This window comes from Mesoplodon bidens (genome assembly GCF_964165515.1).
Source record: "Mesoplodon bidens genome assembly, contig: HAP1_SCAFFOLD_61, whole genome shotgun sequence".
Classification (NCBI taxonomy): domain Eukaryota; kingdom Metazoa; phylum Chordata; class Mammalia; order Artiodactyla; family Ziphiidae; genus Mesoplodon; species Mesoplodon bidens.
In genome coordinates, this window is record NW_027672412.1 from 1147070 (window position 1) to 1171960 (window position 24891).

At 43.4% G+C, this 24891-nt stretch overlaps 1 long non-coding RNA gene across 1 annotated transcript in view; it reads left to right on the forward strand.

The window, feature by feature from the left end:
• LOC308610240 overlaps window positions 1–11679 on the forward strand; it is a 704474-nt gene extending 692795 nt beyond the window's left edge. Inside the window, exon 3 of the long non-coding RNA XR_014014462.1 lies at window positions 11554–11679. This is a non-coding gene — a long non-coding RNA (uncharacterized lncRNA). The remainder of the gene's footprint in view (window positions 1–11553) is intronic.
• Window positions 11680–24891: the final 13212 nt, after the last annotated feature.

Consider the following 24891-nt stretch of genomic DNA (forward strand, 5'->3'; position numbering starts at 1 on the left):
GTACAGCTCACAAAAAACGAGTTGAAAAATGGAGCTCAGGGGCACAGCTATTCACAAACTGGCAGAGTAATAAAGGACAACTATCGTCCAAAAATCTGTTGAGGGAAGGCAACGAGGCGGACTTGAAAGCGACACAGAATAGCAGGAAACAGATTCCAAGAGGGACGTTGGAATCGCCTTTAAAGCACAGGAAGAGGGGTACAATATCAACAAGTACGCACTTGGCCAAAAAGGGCGTATGCGTTTTCTCCTGAATATATTCAGGAGAAAACGCATACGGCCTTTTTGGCCAGGCATGCAAGCGGGCAATGCAAATCTGCACTACAAAGAAGTATCACTTCCCACTGGTCAAAAGGGACATCCACAAATATGTAAAAACCAGAAAGGCAAGACAGGCCCTGGAGAAGAGTGAGCCTTGTTATGCTGATGGGCAGGATGTAAATTGCCAACTGCCTCACTGGAGGAGTGAATTGTGTTCCCTAAAAGAAGTCAACAACAGAGCTACTGAGCCAAGTGCACTTCCAGTCTAGGGAATATACCTTGGGAAAACTGAAAATCAATAAGACAGATCCACCCCCATATTTAGAGCTGCACTGCTTACAAGAATCTCAACTTGGGTACACCTTAAATATCCCAGGAAATATAAAAATGGTTCAAAATACTGTGGTATTTATGTACGATGGAATATCCCTCAGCCATGAAATCAATGTCATAACACCAGGAGCAGCAAAGTGAGTGGATTCCGGTACGATGATTCTAAGTGAAATAATTCACACAGGAAAAGAAACTTATCATAAGATATCACTTATGAAGTTCCTGTAAACATGGCTACACATGAACTGAGTTAGGAAAGAGAACAGAGTCTCACATTTAGAAAACACTCTTATGCCTGCTTAAGGGGGAAGGAGAGGTGGGGTGATGCATAAAACCAGAGTTTGACATAAGCACAGGTACCATTTCTATAACCAAATTTGGAATACACAAGACCTACACCTTCCTCAGTGAAAGGGACTCAAAACCCCATATTTCCTGCAGAGGAATAGATCTGACTAGTAAGAAACATAAAACCTATGTATTGATATGTCTCTGTAAGGGAATCAAGTGTGCCTAGACTGGCATAAACATGACAGCGAGAATCAGCTCAAACCCACTATAAAAAGGAATTTGAAAAACAAAACCAAAAAACAGGGAAATTCTTTACATTTCCTTCAGGGTCTCTGGTGAAACCTGGAATGACCCTATCTACAATGACAGCTTGATGTGTTATAAGGCTGGACACTTGGGAATGAGAGGATTGGTGAGATTGGGTGAGCAAATGCAGACCCATTAAAGCAAAAATGCATGGCCCCCTTCCATGGGTCCCAACTCTCCAGGTTGAAGGGAATATTTCTACAGCTATAACATGTATGGGAAACCTAGAGAATGGACACACTGTGAATACAAAAGGTTTCTAAAACTCAACGAATAGTCCCTCTCCTGGTGCTCCGGTTTGACTTTCCAACTGCTTTACTAACAATCTCCCAAATTGGAGAGACAGCCCCTTTAACCTCATGGTTCGCACAGGTTGCCGAATTTGCAGAGGATGGAAGGGAAGAGGGAGAACGAATGAGAGAGTAGCTCTTAGGCTTTTGGAGGGGCACATGTCACGCTGATTTCCCGGCAGGAAGAAGAATTAACCAAAGTCTCAGCCACCCACCGGGATCCAGTATAGGTCCTGAACCAAAATTTTGACTTGCGTACAGCTCACAAAAAACGAGTTGAGTAATGGTGCTCAGGGGCACAGCAATTCACAAACTGGCAGAGTAATAAAGGACAACTATCGTCCAAAAATCTGTTGAGGGAAGGCAATGAGGCGGACTTGAAAGTGAGGCAGAATAGCAGGAAACAGATTTCAAGAGGTACGTTGGAATCGCCTTTAAAGCACAGGAAGAGGGGCACAACTTCAACAATGACGAACTTGGCCAAAAAGGGCGTATGCGTTTTCTCCTGAATATATTCAGGAGAAAACGCATACGCACTTTTTGGCCAAGCAAGCAAGCGGGCAATGCAAATCTGCACTACAAAGAAGTATCTCTTCCCACCGGTCAAAAGGGACATCCACAAAATGTGTAAAAACCAGAAAGGCAAGACCGGCAATGGAGAACAGGGAGCATTGTTATGCTGATGGGCGGGATGTAAATTGCCAACTGCCTCACTGGAGGAGTGCATTGTGTTCCCTAAAACAAGTAAACAACAGAGCTACAGAGCCAAGGGCACTTCCAGTCTAGGGAATATACCTTGGGAAAACTGAAAATCAATAAGACAGAGCCACCCCCAAATTTAGGGCTGCACTGCTTACAAGAACCTCAACTTGGGTACACCTTAAATATCCCAGGAAATAAAAAAATGGTTCAAAAAATTGTAGTACTTATGTACGATGAAACATCACTCAGCCATGAAATCAATTTCATAAGACCAGGAGCAGCAAAGTAAGTGGATTCAGGTACGATGATTCTAAGTGAAATAAGTCACACAGAAAAAGAATCTTATCATAAGATATCACTTATGAAGATCCTGTAAACATGGCTACACATGAACTGAGTTAGGAAAGAGAACAGAGTCTCACAGATAGAAAACACTCTTATGCCTGCTTAAGGGGGAAGCAGAGGTGGGGTGATGCATAAAACCAGAGTTTGACTTAAGCACAGGTACCATTTCTAAAACCAACTTTGGAATAGACAAGACCTAAACCTTCCTCAGTGAAAGGGACTCAAAACCCCATATTTCCCGCAGAGGAATACATCTGACAAGTAAGAAACTTAAAACCTATGTATTGATATGTCTCTGTAAGGGAATCAAGTTTGTCTCGACTGACATAAACATGGCAGTGAGAATCAGCTCATACCCACTATAAAAAGGAATTTCAAATACAAAACCAAAAAACAGGGAAATTCTTGACATTTCCTTCAGGGTCTCTGATGAAACCTGGAATGACCCTATCTACAATGACAGCTGGATGTGGTATAAGGCTGGACACTTGGGACTGAGAGGATTGGTGAGATTGGGTGAGCAAATGCAGACCATTTAAAGCAAAAATGCATGGCCCCCATTCCATGGGACCCAACTCTCCAGGTTGAAGGAAATATTACTACAGCTATAACATGTACGGGAAACCTAGAGAATGGACACACTGTGAATACAAAAGGTTTCTAAAACTCAACGAGTAGTCCCTCTCCTGGTGCCCCGGTTTGACTTTCCAAGTGCTTTACTATCAATCTCCCAACTTTGATAGACAACACCTTTAACCTCCTGGTTCGCACAGGTTGCCAATTTGGCAGAGGATGGAAGGGAAGAGGGAGAACCAATGAGACAATAGCTGTTAGGCATTTGGACGGGCACATGTCACTCTAATTTCCCGGGAGGAAGAAGAATTAACCAAAGTCTCAGCCATCCACCGGGAATGAGTATAGGTCCTGAACCAAAGTTTTGGACTTGTGTACAGCTCACAAAAAACGAGTTGAAAAACGGAGCTCAGCGGCACAGCAATTCACAAACTGGCACAGTAATAAAGGACAACTATCGTCCGAAAATCTGTTGAGGGAAGGCAACGCGGCGGACTTGAATGCGAGGCAGAATAGCAGGAAACAGATTCCAAGAGGTACGTTGGAATCGCCTTTAAAGAACAGGAAGAGGGGTACAATATCGACAATGACGCACTTGGCAAAAAACGGCGTATGCGTTTTCTCCTGAATATATTCAGGAGAAAACGCATACGCCCTTTTTGGCCAAGCAAGCAAGCGGGCAATGCAAATCTGCACTACAAAGAAGTATCACTTCCCACCGGTCAAAAGGGACATCCACAAATATGTAAAAACCAGAAAGGCACGACAGGCCCTGGAAAACAGGGAGCCTTGTTATGCTGATGGGGAGGATGTAAATTGCCAACTGCCTCACTGTAGGAGTGCATTGTGTTCCCTAAAAGAAGTCAACAACAGAGCTACTGAGACAAGAGCACTTCCAGTCTAGGGAATATACCTTGGGAAAACTGAAAATCAATAAGACAGAGCCAACCCCATATTTAGGGCTGCACTGCTTACAAGAACCTCAACTTGGGTACACCTTAAATATCCCAGGAAATATAAAAATGGTTCAAAATACTGTGGTATTTATGTACGATAGAATATCCCTCAGCCATGAAATCAATGTCATAAGACCAGGAGCAGCAACGTGAGTGGATTCAGGTACGATGATTCTAAGTGAAATAAGTCACACAGAAAAAGAAACTTATCATAAGATATCACTTATGAAGATCCTGTAAACATGGCTACACATGAACTGAGTTAGGAAAGAGAACAGAGTCTCACAGATAGAAAACACTCTTATGCCTGCTTAAGGGGGAAGCAGAGGTGGGGTGATGCATAAAACCAGAGTTTGACATAAGCACAGTTACCATTTCTAAAACCAACTTTGGAATAGACAAGACCTAAACCTTCCTCAGTGAAAGGGACTCAAAACCCCATATTTCCCGCAGAGGAATACATCTGACAAGTAAGAAACTTAAAACTTATGTATTGATATGTCTCTGTAAGGGAATCAAGTTTGTCTCGACTGGCATAAACATGGCAGTGAGAATCAGCTCATACCCACTATAAAAAGGAATTTCAAATACAAAACCAAAAAACAGGGAAATTCTTGACATTTCCTTCAGGGTCTCTGATGAAACCTGGAATGACCCTATCTACAAAGACAGCTGGATGTGGTATAAGGCTGGACACTTGGGACTGAGAGGATTGGTGAGATTGGGTGAGCAAATGCAGACCGTTTAAAGCAAAAATGCATGGCCCCCATTCCATGGGACCCAACTCTCCAGGTTGAAGGAAATATTACTACAGCTATAACATGTACGGGAAACCTAGAGAATGGACACACTGTGAATACAAAAGGTTTCTAAAACTCAACGAGTAGTCCCTCTCCCAGTGCCCCGATTTGACTTTCCAAGTGCTTTACTATCAATCTCCCAAATTTGAGAGACAACACCTTTAACCTCCTGGTTCGCACAGGTTGCCAATTTGGCAGAGGATGGAAGGGAAGAGGGAGAACCAATGAGACAATAGCTGTTAGGCATTTGGACGGGCACATGTCACTCTAATTTCCCGGCAGGAAGAAGAATTAACCAAAGTCTCAGCCATCCACCGGGAACCAGTATATGTCCTGAACCAAAGTTTTGGACTTGTGTACAGCTCACAAAAAACGAGTTGAAAAACGGAGCTCAGGGGCACAGCAATTCACAAACTGGCAGAGTAATAAAGGACAACTATCGTCCGAAAATCTGTTGAGGGAAGGCAACGAGGAGGACTTGAATGCGAGGCAGAATAGCAGGAAAAAGATTCCAAGAGGTACGTTGGGATCACCTTTAAAGAACAGGAAGAGGGGTACAATATCGACAATGACGCACTTGGCCAAAAACGGCGTATGCGTTTTCTCCTGAATATATTCAGGAGAAAACGCATACGCCCTTTTTGGCCAAGCAAGCAAGCGGGCAATGCAAATCTGCACTACAAAGAAGTATCACTTCCCACCGGTCAAAAGGGACATCCACAAATATGTAAAAACCAGAAAGGCAAGACAGGCCCTGGAGAACAGGGAGCCTTGTTATGCTGATGGGGAGGATGTAAATTGCCAACTGCCTCACTGGAGGAGTGCATTTTGTTCCCTAATAGAAGTCAACAACAGAGCTACTGAGCCAAGAGCACTTCCAGTCTAGGGAATATACCTTGGGAAAACTGAAAATCAATAAGACAGAGCCAACCCCATATTTGGGCTGCACTGCTTACAAGAACCTCAACTTGGGTACACCTTAAATATCCCAGGAAATATAAAAATGGTTCAAAATACTGTGGTATTTATGTACGATAGAATATCCCTCAGCCATGAAATCAATGTCATAAGACCAGGAGCAGCAACGTGAGTGGATTCAGGTACGATGATTCTAAGTGAAAGAAGTCTCACAGAAAAAGAAACTTTTCATAAGATATCACTTATGAAGTTCCTGTAAACATGGCTACACATGAACTTAGTTAGGAAAGAGAACAGAGTCTCACATTTAGAAAACACTCTTATGCCTGCTTAAGGGGGAAGGAGAGGTGGGGTGATGCATAAAACCAGAGTTTGACATAAGCACAGGTACCATTTCTATAACCAACTTTGGAATAGACAAGACCTACACCTTCCTCAGTGAAAGGGACTCAAAACCACATATTTCCCGCAGAGGAACAGATCTGACTAGTAAGAAACTTAAAACCCATGTATTGATATGTCTCTGTAAGGGAATCAAGTGTGTCTAGAATGGCATAAACATGACAGCGAGAATCAGCTCAAACCCACTATAAAAAGGAATTTCAAAAACAAAACCAAAAAACAGGGAATTTCTTTACATTTCCTTCAGGGTATATGGTGAAACCTGGAATGACCCTATCTACAATGACAGCTGGATGTGGTATAAGGCTGGACACTTGGGACTGAGAGGATTGGTGAGATTGGGTGAGCAAATGCAGACCCTTTAAAGCAAAAATGCATGGCCCCCATTCCATGGGTCCCAACTCTCCAGGTTGAAGGGAATATTTCTACAGCTATAACATGTATGGGAAACCTAGAGAATGGACACACTGTGAATACAAAAGGTTTCTAAAACTCAACGAATAGTCCCACTTCTGGTGCTCTGGTTTGTGTTTCCAACTGCTTTACTATCAATCTCCCAAATTGGAGAGACAGACCCTTTAAGCTCCTGGTTCGCACAGTTTGCCAATTTTGCAGAAGATGGAAGGGAAGAGGGAGAACCAATGACAGAGTAGCTGTTAGGCATTTGGACGGGAACATGTCACTCTAATTTCCCGGCAGGAAGAAGTATAAACCAAAGTCTCAGCCACCCACCGGGAACCAGTATAGGTCCTGAACCAAAATTTTGGACTTGCGTACACCTCACAAAAAACGAGTTGAAAAATGGAGCTCAGGGGCACAGCAATTCACATACTGGCAGAGTAATAAAGGACAACTATCGTCCAAAAATCTGTTGAGGGAAGGCAATGAGGCGGACTTGAAAGCAAGGCAGAATAGCAGGAAACAGATTTCAAGAGGTACGTTGGAAGAGCCTTTAAAGCACAGGAAGAGGGGTACAACTTCGACAATGACGCACTTGGCCAAAAGGGCGTATGTGTTTTCTCCTGAATACATTCAGGAGAAAACGCATACCCCCTTTTTGGCCAAGCAAGAAAGCGGGCAATGCAAATCTGCACTACAAAGAAGTATCACTTCCCACCGGTCAAGAGGGACATCCACATATGTGTAAAAACCAGAAAGTCAAGACAGGCCCTGGAGAACAGGGATCCTTGTTATGCTGATGGGCGGGATGTAAATTGCCAACTGCCTCACTGGAGGAGTGCATTGCGTTCCCTAAAACAAGGAATGAACCGAGCTACAGAGCCAAGGGCACTTCCAGTCTAGGAAATATACCTTGGGAAAACTGAAAATCAATAAGACAGAGCCACCCCCAAATTTAGGCCTGCACTGCTTATTAGAACCTCAACTTGTGTACACCTTAAATATCCAAGGAAATATAAAAATGCTTCAAAAATTTGTAGTACTTAGGTACTTTTGAATATCCCTCAGCCATGAAATCAATGTCATAAGACCAGGAGGAGCAAAGTGAGTGGATTCAAGTACGATGATTGTAAGTGAAATAAGTCACACAGAAAAAGAAACTTAACATAAGATATCACTTATGAAGATCCTGTAAACATGGCTACACATGAACTGAGTTAGGAAAGATAACTGAGTCTCACATTTAGAAAACACTCTTATGCCTCTTTAAGGGGGAAGGAGAGGAGGGGTGATGCATAAAACCAGAGTTTGATATAAGCACAGGTACCGTTTCTAAAACTAACTGTGGAATTGACAAGACCTACACCTTCCTCAGTGAAAGGGACTCAAAACCCCATATTTCCCGCAGAGGAATAGATCTGACTAGTAAGAATCTTAAAACCTATGTATTGATATGTCTCCATTAGGGAATCAAGAGTGTCTAGACTGGCATAAACATGGCAGCGAGAATCACCTCAAACCCACTATAAAAAGGAATTTCATAAACAAAACCAATAAACAGGGAATTTCTTTACAATACCTTCAGGGTCTCTGATGAAACATGGAATGACCCTATCTACAATGACAGCTAGAAGTGGCATAAGGCTGGACACTTGGGACTAAGAGGATTGGTGAGATTGGGTGAGCAAATGCAGACCCTTAAAAGCAAAAATGCATGGCCCCCATTCCATGGGTCCCAACTGTCCATGTTGAAGGGAATATTACTACAGCTATAACATGTACGAGAAACCTAAGGAATGGACACATTGTGAACACAAAAGTTTCTAAAACTCAACGAATAGTCCCTCTCCAGGTGCTCCGGTTAGACTTTTCAACTGATTTACTATCAATCTCCCAAATTGGAGAGACAGACCCTTTAAGCTCCTGGTTCACACAGGTTGCCAATTTTGCAGATGATGGAAGGAAAGAGGGAGAACCAATGAGAGAGTAGCTGTTAGGCATTTGGACGGGCACATGTCACTCTAATTTCCGGGCAGGAAGAAGAATTAACCAAAGTCTCAGCTCCCACTGCGTACCAGTATAGGTCCTGAACCAAAATTTTGGACTTGAGTACAGCTCACAAATAACGAGTTGAAAAATGGTGTTCAGGGGCACAGCAATTCACAAACTGGCAGAGTAATAAAGGACAACTATCGTCCAAAAATCTGTTGAGGGATGGCAACGAGGCGGACTTGAAAGCGAGGCAGAATAGCAGGAAACAGATTTCAAGAGGTACGTTGGAATCGCCTTTAAAGCCCAGGAAGAGGGGCACAACTTCGAGAATGACACAATTGGCCAAAAAGGGCGTATGCGTTTTCTCCTGAATATATTCAGGAGAAAACACATACCCCCTTTTTGGCCAAGCAAGCAAGCGGGCAATGCAAATCTGCACTACAAAGAAGTATCACTTCCCACCGGTTAAAAGGGACATCCACAAATGTGTAAAAACCAGAAAGGCAAAACAGGCCCTGGAGAACAGGGAGCCTTGTTATCCTGATGGGCGGGATGTAAATTGCCAACTGCCTCACTGGAGGTGTGCATTGCGTTCCCTAAAACAAGGAAACAAAAGAGCTACAGAGCCAAGGGCACTTCCAGTCTAGGAAATATACCTTGGGAAAACTGAAAATCAATAAGACACAGCCACCCCCATATTTAGGGCTGCACTGCCTACAAGAACCTCAACTTGGGTACACCTTAAATATCCCAGGAAATATAAAAATGGTTCAGAAAACTGTGGTATTTATGTACGATGGAATATCCCTGAGCCATGAAATCAATGTCATAAGATCAGGGGCAGCAAAGTGAGTGGATTCAGGTACGATGATTCTATGTCAAATAAGTCACACAGAAAAAGAAACTTATCATAAGATATCACTTATGAAGATCCTGGAAACATGGCTACACATGAACTGAGTTAGGAAAGAGAACAGAGTCTCACATTTAGAAAACACTATTATGCTTGCTTAAGGGGAACGGAGAGGTGGGGTGATGCATAAAACCAGAGTTTGTTATAAGTACAGGTACCATTTCTAAAACCAACTGTGGAATAGAAAAGACCTACACCTTCCTCAGTGAAAGGGACTCAAAACCCCATATTTCCCGCAGAGGAATAGATCTGACATGTAAGAAATTAAAACCTATGTATTGATATGTGTCCGTAAGGGAATCAAGTGTGTGTAGACTGGCATAAACATGGCAGCGAGAATCAGCTCAAACCCACTATAAAAAGGAATTTCAAAAACAAAACCAAAAAACAGGGAAATTCTTTACAATTCCTTCAGGGTCTCTGATGAAACATGGAATGACCCTATCTACAATGACAGCCGGATGTGGCATAAGGCTGGACACTTGGGACTGAGAGGATTGGTGACATTGGGTGAGCAAATGCAGACCCTTTAAAGCAAAAATGCATGGTCGCCATTCCATGGGTACCAACTCTCCATGTTGAAGGGAATATTACTACAGCTATAACATGTATGAGAAACCTAGAGAATGGACACATAGTAAATACAAAAGGTTTCTAAAACTCAACGAATAGTCCCTCTCCTGGTGCTCCGGTTTGACTTTCCAACTGCTTTACTATCAATCTCCCAAATTGGAGAGACAGACCCTTTAACCTCATGGTTCGCACAGGTTTCCAAATTTGCAGAGGATGGAAGGGAAGAGGGAGAACCAATGAGAGAGTAGCACTTAGGCTTTTGAACGGGCACATGTCACGCTGATTTCCCAGCAGGAAGAAGAATTAACCAAAGTGTCAGCCACCCACCGGTATCCAGTATAGGTCCTGAACCAAAATTTTGGACTTGCGTACAGCTCACAAAAAACGAGTTGAATAATGGTGCTCAGGGGCAAAGCAATTCACAAACTGGCAGAGTAATAAAGGACAACTATCGTCCAAAAATCTGTTGAGGGAAGGCAACGAGGCCGACTTGAAAGCGAGGCAGAATAGCAGGAAACAGATTTCAAGAGGAACGTTGGAATCGCCTTTAAAGCACAGGAAGAGGGGCACAACTTCAACAATGACACACTTGGCCAAAAAGGGCGTATGCGTTTTCTCCTGAATATATTCAGGAGAAAACGCATACGCCCTTTTTGGCCAAGCAAGCAAGCGGGCAATGCAAATCTGCACTGCAAAGAATTATCACTTCCCACCGGTCAAAAGGTACATCCACAAAATGTGTAAAAACCAGATAGGCAAGACAGGCCCTGGAGAAGAGGGAGCCTTGTTATGCTGATGGTTGGGATGTAAATTGCCAACTGCCTCACTGGAGGACTGCATTGTGTGCCCTAAAACAAGTAAACAACAGAGCTACAGAGCCAAGGGCACTTCCAGTCTCGGGAATATACCTTGGGAAAACTGAAAATCAATAAGACAGAGACACACCCAAATTTAGGGCTGCACTGCTTACAAGAACCTCAACTTGGGTACACCTTAAATATCCCAGGAAATTAAAAAATGGTTCAAAAATTTGTGGTACTTATGTACGATGAAACATCACTCAGCCATGAAATCAATGTCATAAGACCAGGAGCAGCAAAGTGAGTGGATTCAGGTATGATGATTCTAAGTGAAATAAGTCACACAGAAAAAGAAACTTATCATAAGATATCACTTATGAAGATCCTGTAAACATGGCTACACATGAACTGAGTTAGGAAAGAGAACAGAGTCTCACACTTAGAAAACACTGTTATGCCTGCTTAAGGGGGAAGGAGAGGTGGGGTGATGCATAAAACCAGAGTTTGACATAAGCACAGGTACCATTTCTAAAACCAACTGTGGAATAGACAAGACCTACACCTTCCTCAGTGAAAGGGACTCAAAACCCCATATTTCCTGCAGAGGAATACATTTGACTAGTAAGAAACTTAAAACCTATCTATTGATACGACTCCGTAAGGGAAACACGTGTGTCTAGACTGGCATAAACATGGCAGTGAGAATCAGCTCATACTCACTATAAAAAGGAATTTCAAAAACAAAACCAAAAAACAGGGATATTCTTGACATATCCTTCAGGGTCTCTGATGAAACCTGGAATGACCCTATCTACAATGACAGCTGGATGTGGTATAAGGCTGGACACTTGGGACTGAGAGGATTGGTGAGATTGGGTGAGCAAATGCAGACCGTTTAAAGCAAAAATGCATGGCCCCTATTCCATGGGTCCCAACTCTCCAGGTTGAAGGGAATATTAGTACAGCTATAACATGTACGGGGAACCTAGAGAATGGACACACTGTGAATACAAAAGGTTTCTAAAACTCAACGAGTAGTCCCTCTCCTGGTGCCCCGGTTTGACTTTCCAAGTGCTTTACTATCAATCTCCCAACTTTGAGAGACAACACCTTTTAACCTCCTGGTTCGCACAGGTTGCCAATTTGGCAGAGGATGGAAGGGAAGAGGGAGAACCAATGAGACAATAGCTGTTAGGCATCTGGACGGGCACATGTCACTCTAATTTCCAGGCAGGAAGAAGAATTAACCAAAGTCTCAGCCACACACCGGGAACCAGTATAGGTCCTGAACCAAAATTTTGGACTTGCGTACAGCTCACATAAAACGAGTTGAAAAACGGAGCTCAGGGGCACAGCAATTCACAAACTGGCAGAGTAATAAAGGACAACTATCGTCCGAAAATCTGTTGAGGGAATGCAACGAGGCGGACTTGAAAGCGAGGCAGAATAGCAGGATACAGATTTCAAGACGTACGTTGGAATCGCCTTTACAGCACAGGAAGAGGGGCACAACTTCAACAATGACGCACTTGGCCAAAAAGGGCGTATGCGTTTTCTCCTGAATATATTCAGGAGAAAACGCATACGCCCTTTTTGGCCAAGCTAGCAATCGGGCAATGCAAATCTGCACTACAAAGAAGTATCACTTCCTACGGGTCAAAAGGGACATCCACAAAATGTGTAAAAACCAGAAAGGCAAGACAGGCCGTGGAGAACAGGGAGCATTGTTATGCTGATGGGCGGGATGTAAATTGCCAACTGCCTCACTGGAGGAGTGCATTGCATTCCCTAAAACAAGTAAACAACAGAGCTACAGAGCCAAGGGCACTTCCAGTGTAGGGAATATACCATGGGAAAACTGAAAATAAATAAGGCAGAGCCACCCCCAAATTTAGGGCTGCACTGCTTACAAGAACCTCTACTTGGGGACACCATAAATATCCCAGGAAATATAAAGTTGTTTCAAAAAATTGTGGTACTTATGTACGATGGAATATCCCTCAGCCATGAAATCAATGTCATAAGACCAGGAGCAGCAACGTGAGTGGATTCAGGTACGATGATTCTAAGTGAAATAAGTCACACAGAAAAACAAATTTATCATAAGATATCACTTATGAAGATCCTGTAAACATGGCTACACATGAACTGAGTTAGGAAAGAGAACAGAGTTTCACAATTAGAAAACACTCTTATGCCTCCTTAAGGGGGAAGGTGAGGCGGGGTGATGCATAAAACCAAAGTTTGACATAAGCACAGGTACCATTTCTAAAACCAACTTTGGAATAGACAAGACCTACACCTTCCTCAGTGAAAGGGACTCAAAACCCCATATTTCCCGCAGAGGAATAGATCTGACTAGTAAGAAACTTAAAACCTATGTATTGATATGTATCTGTAAGGGAATCAAGTGTGTCTAGACTGGCATAAACATGGCAGCGAGAATCAGCTCAAACCCAGTATAAAAAGGAATTTCAAAAACAAACCCAAAAAACAGGGAAATTCTTTACAATTCCTTCAGGGTCTCTGATGAAACATGCAATGACCCTATCTACAATGACAGCTGGATGTGGTATAAGGCTGGACACTTGGGACTGAGAGGATTGGTGAGATTGGGTGAGCACATGCAGACCCTTTAAAGCAAAAATGCATGGCCCCCATTCCATGGGTCCCAACTCTCCAGTTTGAAGGGAATATTACTAGAGCTATAACATGTATGGGAAACCTAGAGAATGGACACAGTGTGAATACAACAGGTTTCTAAAACTCAACGAATAGTCCCTCTCCTGGTGCTCCGTTTTGAATTTCCAACTGCTTTACTATCAATCTCCCAAATTGGAGAGACATCCCCTTTAACCTCCTGGTTCGCACACGTTGCCAATTTTGCAGAGGATGGAAGGGAAGAGGGAGAGTCAATGAGAGAGTAGCTGTTAGGCATTTGGACGGGCACATGTCACTCTAATTTCCCGGCAGGAAGTAGAATTAACCAGAGTCTCAGCCACCCACTGGGAACCAGTAAAGGTCCTGAACCAAGATTTTGAACTTGCGTACAGCTCACAAAAAACGAGTTGAAAAATGGAGCTCAGGGGCACAGCAATTCACACACTTGCAGAGTAATAAAGTAAACTATCTTCCAAAAATCTGTTGAGGGAAGGCAACGAGGAGGACTTGAAAGCGAGGCAGAATAGCAGGAAACAGATTTCAAGAGGTACGTTGGAATCGCCTTTAAAGCACAGGAAGAGGGGTACAACATCGGCAATGACACACATGGCCCAAAGGGCGTATGTGTTTTCCCCTGAATATATTCAGGAGAAAACGCATACCCCCTTTTTTCCCAAGCAAGCAAGCAGGCAATGCAAATCTGCACTACAAAGAAGTATCACTTCCCACCGGTCAAAAGGGACATCCACAAATGTGTAAAAACCAGAAAGGCAAGAGAGGCCCTGGAGAAGAGGGAGCCTTGTTATGCTGATGGGCGGGATGTAAATTGCCAACTGCCTCACTGGAGGCGTGCATTGCGTTCCCTAAAAGAAGTAAACAACAGAGCTACAGAGCCAAGGGCACTTCCAGTCTACAGAACAACCTTGGGAAAACTGAAAATCAATAAGACAGAGCCACCCCAAATTTAGGGCTGCACTGCTTACAAGAACCTCAACTTAGGTACACCTTAAATATCACAGGATATATAAAAATGGTTAAAAAATTGTGGTACTTATGTACGATGGAATATCCCTCAGCCATGAAATCAATGTCATAAGACCAGGAGCAGCAAAGGGTGTGGATTCAGGTACGATGATTCTAAATGAAATAAGTCACACAGAAAAAGAAACTTATCATAAGATATTACTTAGGAAGATCCTGTAAACATGGCTACACATGAACTGAGTTAGGAAAGAGAACAGAGTCTCACATTTAGAAAACACTCTTATGCCTGCTTAAGGGGGAAGGAGAGGTGGGGTGATGCATAAAACAAGACTTTGATATAAGCACAGGTACCGTTTCTAAAACCAACTTTGGAATAGAAAAGACCTACACTTTCCTCAGAGAAAGGTACTCAAAACCCGATATTTCCCGCAGAGGAATAGATCTGACTAGTAAGAATCTTAAAACCTATGTATTGATATGTCTCCGAAAGGGAATCAAGTGTGTCTAGACTGGCATAAACATGGCAGCGAGAATCATCTCAAACCACTATAAGAAGGAATTTCAAAAACAAAACAAAAAACAGGGAAATTCTTTACAATTCCTTCAGGGTCTCTGATGAAACCTGGAATGACCCTATCTACAATGACAGCTGGATGTGGCATAAGGCTGGACACTTGGGACTGAGAGGATTGGTGAGATAGGGTGAGCAAATGCAGACCCTTTAAAGCAATAATGCATGGCCCCCATTCCATGGGTCCCAAATCTCCAGGTTGAAGGGAATATTACTACAGCTATAACATGTACGGGAAACCTAGAGAATGGACACACTGCAAATACAAAAGGTTTCTAAAACTCAACGAATAGTCCCTCCCCTGGTGCTCCGGTTTGACTTTCCAACTGCTTTACTATCAATCTTCCAACTAGTAGGGACAGCCCCTTTAAGCTCCTGGTTCGCACAGGTTGCCAATTTGGCAGAGGATGGAAGGGAAGAGGGAGAACCAATGAGAGACTAGCTGTTAGGCATTTGGACGGGCACATTTCACTCTAATTTCCCAGCAGGAAGAAGAATTAACCAAAGTCTCAGCCATCCACCGGGAACCAGTATAGTTCCTGAACCAAAATTTTGGACATGCGTTCAGCTCAAAAAAAAGGAGTTGAAAAATGGAGCTCAGGGGCACAGCAATTCACAAACTGGCAGAATAATAAAGGACAAATATCGTCCAAAAATCTGTTGAGGGAAGGCAACGAGCGGACTTGAAAGCGAGGCAGAATAGCAGGAAACTGATTTCAAGAGGTATGTTGGAATCGCCTTTAAAACACAGGAAGAGGGGAACAACTTCGACAATGATGCACTTGGCCAAAAAGAGCGTATGCGTTCTCTCCTGAATATATTCAGTAGACAAGGCATACAACCTTTTTGGCCAAGCAAGCAAGCGGGCAATGCAAATCTGCACTACAAAGAAGTATCACTTCACACCGGTCAAAAGGGACATCCACAAAATGTGTAAAAACCAGAAAGGCAAGACAGGCCCTGGAGAACAGGGAGCTTTGTTATACTGATGGGCGTTATGTAAATTGCCCACTGCCTCACTGGAGGAGTGCATTGTTTTCCCTAAAACAAGTAAACAACAGAGCTACAGTGCCAAGGGCACTTCCCTTCAAGGGAATATACCTTGGGAAAATTGAAAATCAATAAGACAGAGCCAACCCCAAATTTAGGGCTGCACTGCTTACAAGAACCTCAACTTAGGTACACCTTAAATATCCCAGGATATATAAAAATGGTTAAAAAATTGTGGTACTTATGTACGATGGAATATCCCTCAGCCATGAAATCAATGTCATAAGACCAAGAGCAGCAAAGGGTGTGGATTCAGGTACGATGATTCTAAATGAAATAAGTCACACAGAAAAAGAAACTTATCATAAGATATCACTTAGGAAGAACCTGTAAACATGGCTACACATGAACTGAGTTAGGAAAGAGAACAGAGTCTCACATTTAGAAAACACTCTTATGCCTGCTTAAGGGGGAAGGAGAGGTGGGGTGATGCATAAAACCAGAGTTTGATATAAGCACGGGTACCGTTTCTAAAACCAACTTTGGAATAGAAAAGACCTACACCTTCCTCAGTGAAAGGTACTCAAAACCCCATATTTCCCGCAGAGGAATAGATCTGACTAGTAAGAATCTTAAAACCTATGTATTGATATGTCTCCGAAAGGGAATCAAGTGTGTCCAGACTGGCATAAACATCGCAGCGAGAATCAGCTCAAACCCACTATAAAAAGGAATTTCAAAACAAAACCAAAAAACAGGGAAATTCTTTACAATTCCTTCAGGGTCTCTGATGAAACCTGTAATGACCCTATCTACAATGACAGCTGGATGTGGCATAAGGCTGGACACTTGGGTCTGAGAGGATTGGAGAGATTGGGTGAGCAAACGCAGACCCTTTAAAGCAAAAATGGGGGCTTCCCTGGTGGCGCAGTGGTTGAGAGTCCGCCTGCCGATGCAGGGGACACGGGTTCGTGCCCCTATCCCGGAAGATCCCACATGCCGCGCAGCGGCTGGGCCCGCGAGCCATGGCCGCGGAGCCTGTGTGTCCGGAGCCTGTGCTCCGCAACGGGAGAGGCCACAGCAGTGAGAGGCCCGCGTACAGCAAAGGAAAAAAAAAAAAAAAAAAAAAAAAAAAAAAAAAGCAAAAATGGATGGCCCCCATTCCATGGGTCCCAACTCTCCAGGTTGAAGGGAATATTACTACAGCTATAACATGTACGGGAAACCTAGAGAAAGGACACACTGTGAATACAAAAGGTTTATAAAACTCAACGAATAGTCCCTCTCTTGGTGCTCCGGTTTGACTTTCCCACTGCTTTACTATCAATCTCCCAACATGGAGAGACAGCCCCTATAAACTCCTGGATTGCACAGGTTGCCAATTTGGCGGAGGATGGAAGGGAAGAGGGAGAACCAGTGAGAGAATAGCTGTTTGGCATTTGGACGGGCACATGTCACTCTAATTTCCCCGCAGGAAGAAGAATTAACCAAAGTCTCAGCCACCCACCGGAAACCAGTAAAGGTCCTGAACCAAAATTTTGGACTTGCGTTCAGCTCACAAAAAAACGAGTTGAGGGCCTCCCTGGTGGCGAGTGGTTGAGAGTCCGCCTGCCGATGCAGGGGATACGGGTTCGTGCCCCGGTCTGGGAGGATCCCACGTGCCGCGGAGCTGCTGGGCCCGTGGGCCATGGCCGCTGGGCCTGCGCGTCCGGAGCCTGTGCTCTGCAGCGGGGGAGGCCACAGCGGTGAGAGGCCCGCGTACCGCAAAAAAAAAAAAAACAAAGTGGAAAAATGGAGCTCAGGGGTACAGCAATTCACAAACTGGCAGAGTAATAAAGGACAACTATCGTCCAAAAATCTGTTGAGGGAAGGCAACGAGGCGGACTTGAAAGCGAGGCAGAATAGCAGGAAACAGATCTCAAGAGGTACGTGGGAATCGCCTTTAAAGCACAGGAAGAGGGGCACAACTTCGACAATGACGCACTTGGCCAAAAAGGGCGTATGCGTTTTCTCCTGAATATATTCAGGAGAAAACGCATACGCCCTTTTTGGCCAAGCAAGCAAGCGGGCAATGCAAATCTGCAGTACAAAGAAGTATCACTTCCCACCGGTCAAAAGGGACATCCACAAAATGTGTAAAAACCAAAAAGGCAAGACAGGCCCTGGAGAACAGGGAGCCTTGTTATGCTGATGGGCGGGATGTAAATTGCCAACTGGCTCACTGGAGGAGTGCATTGCGTTCCCTAAAACAAGTAAACAACAGAGGTACAGAGCCAAGGGCACTTCCCGTCTAGGGAATATACCTTGGGAAAACTGAAAATCAATAAGACAGAGCCACCCCCAAATTTAGGGCTGCACTGCTTACAAGAACCTCAACTTGGGTACACCTTAAATATCCCAGGAAATATAAAAATGGTTCAAAACATTGTGGTACTTATGTACGATGAAATATCCCTCAGCCATGAAATCAATGTCATAAGACCAGGAGCAGCAAAGTGAGTGGATTCAGGTACGATGATTCTAAGTGAAATAAGTCACACAGAAAAACAATCTGATCATAAGATATCACTTAGGAAGATTCTGTACACATGGCTACACATGAACTGATTTAGGAAAGAGAACAGAGTCTCACATTTAGAAAACACTATTATGCCTGCTTAATGGGGAAGGAGTGGTGGGGTGATGCATAAAACCAGAGTTTGATATAAGCACAGGTACCGTTTCTAAAACCACCTGTGGAATAGAAAAGACCTACACCTTCCTCAGTGAAAGGGACTCAAAACCCCATATTTCCCGCAGAGGAATAGATCTGACTAGTAAGAATCTTAAAACCTATGTATTGATATGTCTCCGTAAGGGAATCAAGTGTGTCTAGACTGGCATAAACATGGCAGCGAGAATCAGCTCAAACCAACTATAAAAAGGAATTTCAAAAACAAAACCAAAAAACCGGGAATTTCTTTACAATTCCTTCAGGGTCTCTGATGAAACCTGGAATGACCCTATCTACAATGACAGCTGGATTTGGCGTAAGGCTGGACACTTGGGAGTGAGAGGATTGGTGAGATTGGGTGAGAAAATGCAGACCCTTTAAAGCAATAATGCATGGCCCCCATTCCATGGGTTCCAACCTTCCAGGTTGAAGGCAATATTACTACAGCTATAACATGTACAGGAAACCTAGAGAATGGACACACAGTGAATACAAAAGATTTCTAAAACTCAACGTTTAGTCCCTCTCCGGGTGCTCTGGTTTGACATTCCAACTGCTTTACTATCAATCTCCCAACTTGGAGAGACAGCCCCTTTAAGCTCCTGGTTCGCACAGGTTGCCAAATTTGCAGAGGATGGAAGGGAAGAGGGAGAACCAATGAGAGACTAGCTGTTGGCATTTGGACGGTCACATGTCACTCTAATTTCCCGGCAGAAAGAAGAATTAACCAAAGTCACAGCCACCCACCATGAACCTGTATAGGTCCTGAACCTAAATTATGGACTTGCGTTCAGCTCACAAAAAACGAGTTGTAAAATGGAGCTCAGGGGCACAGTAATTCACAAACTGGCAGAGTAATAAAGGACAACTATCGTCCAAAAATCTGTTGAGGGAAGGCAACGAGGCGGACTTGAAAGCGAGGCAGAATAGCAGGAAACAGATTTCAAGAGGTACGTTGGAATCGCCTTTAAAGCACAGGAAGAGGGGCACAACTTCGACAATAACACACTTGGCCAAAAAGGGCGTATGCGTTTTCTGTCGAATATATTCAGGAGAAAACACATACGCCCTGTTTGGCCAAGCAAGCAATCGGGCAATGCAAATCTGCACTACAAAGAAGTATCACTTCCCACCGGTCAAAAGGGACATCCACAAAATGTGTAAAAACCAGAAAGGCAAGACAGGCCCTGGAGAACAGGGAGCCTTGTTATGATGATATTTGGGATGTAAATTGCCAACTGCCTCACTGGAGGAGTGCATTGCGTTCCCTAAAACAAGTAACCAACAGAGCTACAGAGCCAAGGGCACTACCAGTCTAGGGAATATACCTTGGGAAAACTAAAAATCAATAAGACAGAGCAACCCCAACTTAGGGCTGCACTGCTTACAAGAACCTCAACTTGGGTACACCTTAAATATCCCAGGAAATATAAAAAGGGTTCAAAAAATGGTGGTACTTATTTACGATCGAATATCCCTCAGCCATGAAATCAATGTCATAAGACCAGGAGCAGCAAAGTGAGTGGATTCAGGTACGATGATTCTAAGTGAAATAAATCACACAGAAAAATGAAACTTATCATAAGATATCACTTATGAAGATCCTGTAAACATGGCTACACATGAACTGATTTAAGAAAGAGAATAGAGTCTCACATTTAGAAAACACTGTTATGCCTGCTTAAGGGGGAAGGAGAGGTGGGGTGATGCATAAAACCAGAGTTTGATATAAGCACGGGTAAAGTTTCTAAAACCAACTTTGGAATAGACAAGACCTACACCTTCCACAGTGAAAGGGACTCAAAACACCATAATTCCCGCAGAGGAATAGATCTGACTAGTAAGAATCTTAAAACCCATGTATTGATATGTCTCTGTAAGGGAAACAAGTGTGTCTAGACTGGCATAAACATGGCAGCGAGAATCAGCTCAAACCCAATATAAAAAGGAATTTCAGATACAAAACCAAAAAACAGGGAATTTCTTTACATTTCCTTCAGGCTCTCTAATGAATCCTGGAATGACCCTATCTACAATGACAGCTGGATGTGGCATAAGGCTGGACACTTGGGACTGAGCAGATTTGTGAGTTTGGGTGAGCAAATGCAGACTCTTTAAAACAAAAATTCATGGCCCCCATTCCATGGGTCCCAACTCTCCATGTTGAAGGGAATATTACTACAGCTATAACATGTACGGGAAACCTAGAGAATGGACACACTGTGAATACAAAAGTTTTCTAAAACTCAACGAGAAGTCCCTCTCCTGGTGATCCGGATTGACTTTCCAACTGCTTTACTATCAATGTCCCAACTTGGAGAGACAACCCCTTTAACCTCCTGTTTCGCACAGGTTGCCAATTTTGCAGAGGAAGGAGGGAAGAGGGAGAACCAATGAGAGAGTAGCTGTTAGGCATTTCGAAGGACACATGTCACTCTGATTTCCCGGCAGGAAGAAGAATTAACCAGAGTCTCAGCCACACACCGGGAATCATTAAAGGTCCTGAACCAAAATTTTGGACTTGCGTACATCTCACAAAAAGCGAGTTGAATAATGGAGCTCAGGGGCACAGCAATTCACAAACAGGCAGAGTAATAAAGGACAACTATCGTCCAAAAATCTGTTGAGGGAAGGCAACGAGGCGGACTTGAAATCGAGGCAGAATAGCAGGAAACAGATTTCAAGAGGTATGTTGGAATCGCCTTTAAAGCACAGGAAGAGGGGTACAACTTCGACAATGACGCACTTGGCCAAAAGGGCATATGTGGTTTCTCCTGAATATATTCAGGAGAAAACGCATACCCCCTTTATGGCCAAGCAAGCAAGCGGGCAATGCAAATCTGCACTACAAAGAAGTATCACTTCCCACCGGTCAAAAGGGACATCCACAAATGTGTAAAAACCAGAAAGGCAAGACAGGCCCTGGAGAACAGGGAGCCTTGTTATGCTGAAGGGCGGGATGTAAATTGCCAAGTGCCTCCCTTGAGGAGTGCATTGAGTTCCCTAAAACAAGTAAACAACAGAGCTACAGAGCCAAGGGCACTTCCAGTCTAGGGAATATACCTTGGGAAAACTGAAAATCAATAAGACAGAGCCATCCCAAAATTTAGGGCTGCACTGCTTACAAGAACCTCAACTTGGGTACTCCTTAAATATCCCAGGAAATATAAAAATGGTTCAAAAACTGTGGTATTTATGTACGATGGAATATCCTTCAGCCATGAAATCAATGTCATAAGACCAGGAGCAGCAAAGTGAGTGGATTCAGGTACGATGATTCTAAGTGAAATAAGACACACAGAAAAAGAAACTTATCATAAGATATCACTTATGAAGATCCTGTAAACATGGCTACACATGAACTGAGTTAGGAAAGAGAACAGAGTCTCTCATTTAGAAAACACTCTTATGCCTGCTTAAGGGGAAAGGAGAGGTGGGGTGATGCATAAAACCAGAATTTGATATAAGTTCAGGTACCATTTCTAAAAACAACTGGGGAATAGACAAGACCTACACCTTCCTCAGTGAAAGGGACTCAAAACCCCATATTTCCCGCAGAGGAATAGATCTGACTAGTAAGAATCATAAAACCTCTGTATAGTTATGTCTCTGTAAGGGAATCAAGTGTGTCTAGACTGGCATAAACATGGCAGCGAGAATCAGCTCAAACCCACTATAAAAGGAAATTTCAAAAACAAAACCAAAAAACAGGGAAATTCTTTACATTTCATTCAGGGTCTCTGATGAAACCTGGAACGACCCTATCTACAATGACAGCTGGACGTGGTATAAGGCTGGACACTTGGGACTGAGAGGATTGGTGAGATTGGGTGAGCAAATGCAGACACTTTAAAGCAAAAATGCATGGCCCCCATTCCATGGGTCCCAACTCTCCAGGTTGAAGGGAATATTTGTACAGCTGTAACATGTATGGGAAACCTAGAAAATGGACACACTGTGAATACAAAAGGTTTCTAAAACTCAACAAATTGTCCCTCTCCTGGTGCTCCGGTTTGACTTTACAACTGCTTTACTATCAATCTCCCAAAATGGAGAGACAGCCCCTTTAAGCTCCTGGATCGCACAGGTTGCCAATTTTGCAGATGATGGAAGGGAATATTGAGAACCAATTAGAGAGTTGCTTTTAGGCATTTGGACGGGCACATGTCACTCTAATTTCCCGGCAGGAAGAAGAATTAACCAAAGTCTCAGCCACCCACTAGAAACCAGTATAGGTCGTGAACCAAAATTTTGGACTTGCGTACAACTCACAAAAAAACGAGTTGAAAAATGGAGCTCAGGGGCACAGCAATTCACAAACTGGCAGAGTAATAAAGGACAACTATCCTCCAGAAATCTGTTGAGGGAAGGCAACGACTGGACTTGAAAGCGAGGCAGAATAGCAGGAAACAGATTTCAAGAGGTACGTTGGAATCGCCTTTAAAGCACAGGAAGAGGGGCACAACTTCGACAATGACGCACTTGGCCAAAAAGGGCGTATGCGTTTTCTCCTGAATATATTCAGGAGAAAACGCATACGCCCTTTTTGGCCCAGCAAGCAAGCGGGCAATGCAAATCTGCACTGCAAAGTAGTATCACTTCGCACCGGTCAAAAGGTACATCCAGAAATGTGTAAAAACCAGAAAGGCAAGACCGGCCCTGGAGAACAGGGAGCCTTGTTATGGTGATGGGCGGGATGTAAATTGCCAACTGCCTAACTGGAGGAGTGCATTGTGTTCCCTAAAACAAGTAAACAACAGAGCTAGTGAGCCAAGGGCACTTCCAGTCTAGGGAATATACCTTGGGATAACTGAAAATCAATAAGACAGAGCCACCCCCAAATTTAGGGCTGCTCTGCTTACAAGAACCTCAACGTGGGTACACCTTAAATATCCCAGGAAATATAAAAATGGTTCAAAAAACTGTGGTATTTATGTACGATGGAATATACCTCAGCCATGAAATCCATGTCATAACACCAGGAGCAGCAAAGTGAGTGGATTCAGGTACGATGATTCTAAGTGAAATAAGTCACACAGAAAAAGAAACTTATCATAAGATATCACTTATGACGATCCTGTAAACATGGCTACACATGAACTGAGTTAGGATAGAGAACAGAGTCTTACATTTAGAAAACACTCTTATGCCTGCTTAAGGGGAAAGGAGAGGTGGGGTGATGCATAAAACCAGAGTTTGATATAAGTACAGGTACAATTTCTAAAACCAACTGTGGAATAGACAAGACCTACACCTTCCTCAGTGAAAGGGACTCAAAACCCCATATTTCACGCAGAGGAATAGATATGACTAGTAAGAATCTTAAAACCTATGTATTGATATGTCTCTGTAAGGGAATCAAGTGTGTCTAGACTGGCATAAACATGGCAGCGAGAATCAGCTCAAACCCACTATAAAAAGGAATTTCAAAAACAAAACCAAAAAACTGGGAAATTTTTACAATTCCTTCAGGGTCTCTGATGAAACCTGGAATGACCCTATCTACAATGACAGCTGGATGTGGTATAAGGCTGGACACTTGGGACTGAGAGGATTGGTGAGATTGGGTGAGCAAATGCAGACCCTTTAAAGCAAAAATGCATGGCCCCCATTCCATGGGTCCCAACTCTCCAGGTTGAAGGGAATATTACTACAGCTATAACATGTATGGGAAACCTAGAGAATGGACACACTGTGAATACAAAAGGTTTCTAAAACTCAACGAATAGTCCCTCTCCTGGTGCTCCAGTTTGACTTTCCACCTGCTTTACTATCAATCTCCCAAATTGGAGAGACAGCCCCTTTAAGCTACTGGTTCGCACAGGTTGCCAATTTTGCAGAGGATGGAATGGAAGAGGGAGAACCAATGAGAGAGTACCTGTTAGGCATTTGGACGAGCACATGTCACTCTAATTTCCCGGCAGGAAGAAGAATTAACCAGAGTCTCAGCCACCCACCAGGAACCAGTAAAGGTCCTGAAACAAAATTTTGGACTTGCGTACAGCTCACAAAAAACGAGTTGAAAAATGGAGCTCAGGGACACAGCAATTCACAAACTGGCAGAGTAATAAAGGAAAACTATCGTCCAAAAATCTGTTGAGGGAAGGCAACGAGGCGG